The following is a 6,598-nucleotide window of genomic DNA, read 5'->3' as shown; positions in this document are numbered from 1 at the left end:
TATATGTCAATAAATTTGTGTTGCAAATCACATGGCGCTATTTGAAAAATAAAGTTTGATGAAGCTATTTAAGAATTAAATGGGTATATTTCTACACTCATAGGGAAACAAAACAAAATTATAATAACGACGCTGGTAACAGCATTGGAAACATCACATTTTTTTACGAGGTGATATCAGTTTTTAGTAACATCCCAATTACTCCCTGTTAATAAACTGATGGTATGATTACAGCACTGTTATCATAAGAGGGTGTTGTCTCTGTAGTACTTACTAATTTATACGCCGGTGCAACGGTTTTGTAAGTTGTACCCAAAAATGCTTTGAAAGAAAATGTGATAGCAGTCTAGTTACAGTGATGTCAACCGTATGTTACCAAACATGAGACTGATCACTGATCAAAACTATAACGGTAAATCCATTGTTACAATTAAATAATCGCTAAAGATGTTAAATGAAATAGTATTAATAGAAACTATGTTCGGTATTTATGATGCAAAGGTTTGTTTTCAATCACATAATTATAATAATAACTAATCGTACGGTTCCTCTCTAAACAGAAACGTTAAGTAACACATGAAGTGCCAAACTATACGCTGACGAAAACTTTGTAGACTACAGTAACGATAATGTATTAAAGGTCAATTAAATCTCAGCACAGAATCGATTTTGGTTATTCTTTCTGAGAGTATCGCAGGGAATCTCCCATTACCTGCAAGAAGACTAAAGTAGCCCTAATGGCGAGTCACCGCCTTGGCTGTTTTACGACCGAGGAAGTTTTTAGTAAGGGTCCTGCAGCCATCATTCCAACATTTACGACACGGCCCGCCTGCATACGCTCGTATATTGAACTAGCCTACACACACAGCATACCATTCCTTCTCAGATATGGTTTAACGGCTGCCATTGCCCCTCAGCGTATATGCATCGTCGCCATATGGACATGTCTGTTTCAATTACGATGTGTGTTAGATGTCAGAGGTTGGTCGTGGAACACGCTCTCGTATACTAAAAAGTCATATTTGTAAGGACCTGATACATAACACACGTGAACAGGCCATAAGACTTGATTTTGTCACATTATTTTATTGCCATTCCATAATTGGAATCAGTCAAAACCATCCAATAACATCGTGTAAAGATGGACTAATGATATAGTCATTGAGAAGGAATGCTGGAGAGTAAGGTTTACTTGGGGAAAAAGGATGCCAACAAAGGCTGATAATTTGCAGGAAGTACATTTGAAGTCCCTTCCGATATACTCTAGCCCAAGACATAAAGAAGGTTCTGAGAGAAGCGGTATCATATTGGGTGATTCAGTGACAGATGCAACCCAATCCTTGGTTTTTCAAATGGACGCTGACGACACAAGAAGTTGTTCTATTAATGGACTAATAGCAGATTACATAATAGTTATAAATCGGGACGCGACCTATGTTGACTTTAATACCCTCTCTATACACCGATTCCTGTCCAATTAAAGAGGAAAATTAGGGATATTTTTGGTCTCAGAGTACTATTAGTCCCATGATTCAAAGTGTTCTCACGTTAATGTGCCACATCACGACACTTTTTAAAAGAGAGGTTTCAAATATGAGGATTTCATTGTAATGTAGTCAAAGTGCTTTTTTGACTATTTTTCTCGGACAGATCCACGTAATTGTCACATTGTGTTTAGCATTCCGTAATGAAGCCATACAAATGGACTGTTAGTGTCATTACATGGGCTACTGTATCTAGTGAAAGGATTTTGCCTGAAACCAATAAACACAAATACAAAACAATAAAGTGTGATACCAATAAAACTTGCTAAAATCAGTGTTAACCGCATAATTATTTTATTTAAATTGATGACCGGTTTCGATCTATTGTACAGGATGTCCCACTCAAACCTCCCTGATTTCACAGACCCAGGGAAAAAAAACCACAGTAGATACGACAATGAAAAATGCACCAGATTGTGGAGTATCTCTTAGAATTCATTTATTTTTCATAAATACATCTCTACATTTGAACCACTTGCTGCACGGAGAATATCGAGTCTATATTCCATTTCTTGCCAGGGTCTTATAACTTTTCCTCTGTTATTGTTGCAATCGCGTTAGTGATACGATGTCGCAACGTAGGAGTATCCTCCACTTTGGTCGCATACACGCGGTCATTCACGAATCACCATATGAAGAAATCAAGCGGCGTAATGTCGGGTAAGCGTGGTGGCCAGGCAGTGGGTCATCCGCGTCCGATTCAACGAATGGGAAATTTCCTATCCAGGAACTTTCGAATAGCCGTTGATCAATACGGCGGAGCTCCTTCTTGTTGCAAGTCTTGTATCTGAGGGCACAAAAATTGCTCCAACATGTCCAGATACACTGCCCCATTCACTTTTTCTTCCGCAAAGAAGAACGGTCCAAGAATCCTGTCGTGCATTAGCGCGCACCAGACGTTTAGTTTAGGGCTATCACGAACATGTTCAGTGACAACGTGCGAATTTTGCGAACCCCAAATCCGAAAAATATGCCTATTAACCCTTCCTGATAGATGAGAGGTCGCCTCATCTGAGAATAAACATCTTTCCAGGGAGCTGGCATCCATATCAATACGCTGCAGCGTATGTGCAGCACATTGTTGTCGGCGTGCTTTGTCTTTCGGAGTCAGATGTTGCAGATTTTGCACTTTGTAAGCACACATACGAATACGCTGGTGAACAGCACGATGCAGTGTTGATGGAGGTACGTCAAGTTGTCTAGAGGCTTGACGTATTGACTTACGTCGGCTCCTGAGAAACGTTTGTCTGACGTCCTCCACCGTTTCTTCTGAAACTCCGTAATGTGCACCACCAGGATGTTTCAGAACACTTCCTGTCGCCAGAAACTTTCTATACCATTCCTTAATTGTTTTCACATTAGGTGGATTACATTCATACACACGATGATAATTTCTTTGCACAGCAATCGGCAATTTAGTTTCTGCAAACCATACTACTGCTTGCACGTGGTGCTGTGAAATATCCATTTTCACTTCATGCGACCATGCTGAACTCCGACGACGATACATGGCACTTCTGACGCGTGAATAGAAATTATTTCCAGAATGAGATTTTCACTCTGCAGCGGAGTGTGTGCTGATATGAAACTTCCTGACAGATTAAAACTGTGTGCCCGACCGAGACTCGAACTCGGGACCTTTGCCTTTCGCGGGCAAGTGCTCTACCAACTGAGCTACCGAAGCACGACTCACGTCCGGTACTCACAGCTTTACTTCTGCCAGTATCCGTCTCCTACCTTCCAAACTTTACAGAAGCAAAGGTAAAGGTCCCGAGTTCGAGTCTCGGTCGGGCGCACAGTTTTAATCTGTCAGGAAGTTTCATATCAGCGCACACTCCGCTGCAGAGTGAAAATTTCATTCTGGAAACATCCCCCAGGCTGTGGCTAAGCCATGTCTCCGCAATATCCTTTCTTTCAGGAGTGCTAGTTCTGCAAGGTTCGCAGAAGAGCTTCTGTAAAGTTTGAAAGGTAGGAGACGGATACAGGCAGAAGTAAAGCTGTGAGTACCGGACGTGAGTCGTGCTTCGGTAGCTGAGTTGGTAGAGCACTTGCCCGCGGAAGGCAAAGGTCCCGAGTTCGAGTCTCGGTCGGGCACACAGTTTTAATCTGTCAGGAAGTTTCAGAAATTATTTGAGATGCTCTACAATGTGGTGCATTTTTCACTATCTAATCTGTGGTTTATCTCTCCTGGGTCCTTGAAATCAGGGAGGTTTAAGTGGGACACCCTGTACTTAGATCATTTCAGAACTTGTAGTCCATGATGGTGACAGGAGATGGCCAGACTTAGTAGGCTGCTCTAGAGAGATGTAATCGACTACGTCTCTCTAGAACAACCTGCTCAGCCATCCCAGGTCCTGTCACCAGCATGGAGTATGAGGAATGCATATTATCTGATTGCAATGGATCGAAACCGGTCACCAGTTTAAATAAAATATTTGTGCGGTCAAGACCGTCTCCAGACAATTTTATTGACATACCTGGTCATCAGTGCTTTATGGTACAGCACTGGTACTATGGAAATGCTAGAAGTCAAATGTGGTATTACGATAATGCCGCTAACGAACGACTCTAGTATTTATCATATATTAGCCAACACTGTTGTGTCCTGCACAGCATTTTAGATTTGAAGCCTGCTCCCACTGACAACTGAAGCACAGAACGTTGTATTAAAAAGTGTATTTCACTGGTACTATTCGCAGCAGAAGGTACAGACACGGACCCCTTTAGGGGACGTTATTTGTGGACAATATCTCTACTTCTTCTTACTGCAGCCTAGAAAAATCTATTTGGAAGTTTACGTTCTAGAGAATAGTAGGAAGCTCCCTGGTGCTGTTTTCGGAAGATCCTGTTACCCACAGAGGAGTCATAACGCTTGAAAATTTTAGCGAAATCCTGAAAAACCGGGAGAGGTTCATAGATTGGTCTAGGGGATAGCAGTTGACCCTCAGAACCCTCAGCACAAACAAATGTAAAGTGTTGCGAATAGTGATCTGATGCGATTACCTTTTCCTGGAGATACATGAGTCTAAGCTTTATCTTCCTTAACGATAGAAGCTGAAGAAATGAATTAAAATTGTACCAAGGCCAAGTCTGAACCCACGTCTCCTGCATAACAGGTACATGTGCTCAACACTACATCACCGTGGTATTGTGGACCATAATCCTTGCGCAAACTGCCCTAGTCTAACGCCCTCCATAACACAAACCTCAGTTCAACCCTTCAGCCCAATTTCCTCTTCTTAAATCATCATTATTGCCTTCGCACGAATTTTAATTCATCATCTTAGCTTGTGTCCGTATTGCGAATAAATAGGAAACAAGACCCATAGTTATATGATTTCAAAATTGCAAAACAGTCGTTGGAAGCAGGGACACATATTACATATCTGCAAGTATGTAAAAGGAGCAATATAAAGTCGAACAATCACATAAAAATAAACGCATGTAAGACTGGAACCACAGTGAGATTCACTTTAAGAATACTCAGGAAGCGTAGTCCATTCACGAAAGAGGTATCTTACAAAACCTTCATTTGACCAGTACCTGAATATTTCCCTTCATTCAAATATCCGCTTCAAATAGGACTGATAAAGGATGTGAAGAATATCCAAGGACGAGTAGCATATTTGGTCACAGGTTCACTTAATGAGCTCGAAGCGTCACTGGTATACTCATCTAAATTTAGTGACAGATGCTACAAGGGGTGGATTACGGCGTGGGTTATTGTTAAAATTTCGAAGGCGTACGTTCATGAAAGGATCAACTGAAATCTGTTTCAACTTGCTTATATGTCACGAATATTGGTGCCCACATGAAAACTTACCTACAACCGCTGTTCTTGCAGACTATCTCTCCATCAGGACAGGGATGCAGCGGTGCATGAAGAGCTTTCCGTCGTAGAGCAGCAGATGACTTGCGTAGGTTTAGGTATAGAAGTACAAAATTACCTCAATTAGAATCACGCCCTTATTTTAAATTATTAATGTAAGAACATTCGGACGTCACTTTGAGTGACGGACTTATGTAATATATTCCTAGATATGTAGACTTGACACTTTGAACTACTTAGTTCGAAATGTCATAGAATGGAGGAACCGATATCTTGATACACACAGGTGAAACATTCTGGAGGGCTTAATGGAACGTATCTGTCATTTCTCAGCGCCTTGAAGCATGCCTGTGCTGGGGCTGAGAAAAAGTGTCGAAAAGTGTAAACATCACATACATAGCACTGATTATGTTGTCGGATCGCTAAGAGCCACTCTCAGTAAATGGATAAAGAAAAGGGCGTTAATAATCCTAGCTCCCGTTTTTATGACTAGTGTATGGATCCCTGAGGTTTGGTTATTGAAATATTCCCAAGGCCTGCATAGTCGGACCAGACGCGCAAACACTGTCAAAATTAGGCTCAATTTGTCATATTTTGCAACGACGTGGCAGTTAAATACTCGTAAAAAACAACCCATGCATTCAGTGAAAATGTTAACCTCAAATTAGTAATAGGTACAGTAATAATTGTAGTACATGACATGATTTTATATTGATATCTGACAAAGATCCAGTGTTAGACGTTTCAAGTGGCACTAAAAAATTTTCGTAAATTTGAGTGGGATACATTGACGAAGCAGAGTTCATCAATGACACGCCAGGAAAGACGGTGCCAAAGAAGTCAGCTCAGTAAAAAATCCGTTCAATTTGCATGTTTATTTACACGTATAAGTCCACTTCCGAATCTTCCTTCGTTTCAAATCACGTGTACCAGGTAGGTCTGACTCGATATTCTAGATTGTAATACTTTACTGTTCGTGAAGATTTTGCGCAATCTGTCATTGATTGTATGAGTACTTGTACCTTTATATAAAGTGAATTTTCTAACCTTTGAGGGTGCCAATAAAACCTCTTATGATACGGTTAATTGTAAACTTTATGTATCCTTGTTCAATAACAATTGCGCCTGCGCTTCAGTTTGGAACCGGGCGACCGCTTCGGTCGCATGTTCTAATCCTGCCTCGAGCATGGATGTGTGTGATGTCCTTAGGTTAGTTAGGTTTAAT

At 41.0% G+C, this 6,598-nt stretch overlaps 1 non-coding gene across 1 annotated transcript; it reads right to left on the bottom strand.

Annotated features, from left to right (window-relative positions):
• Window positions 1-3,154: 3,154 nt before the first annotated feature.
• Window positions 3,155-3,229, bottom strand: Trnas-cga (transfer RNA serine (anticodon CGA)). Its single transcript has one exon. It is a non-coding gene; the product is annotated as a tRNA-Ser (tRNA).
• Window positions 3,230-6,598: the final 3,369 nt, after the last annotated feature.

The sequence above is a fragment of the Schistocerca gregaria genome, chromosome 4, assembly GCF_023897955.1.
Source record: "Schistocerca gregaria isolate iqSchGreg1 chromosome 4, iqSchGreg1.2, whole genome shotgun sequence".
NCBI classification, from domain to species: domain Eukaryota; kingdom Metazoa; phylum Arthropoda; class Insecta; order Orthoptera; family Acrididae; genus Schistocerca; species Schistocerca gregaria.
The sequence above is the reverse complement of the archived record's forward strand: the minus strand, read 5'-3'. Positions and strand labels throughout refer to the sequence as shown.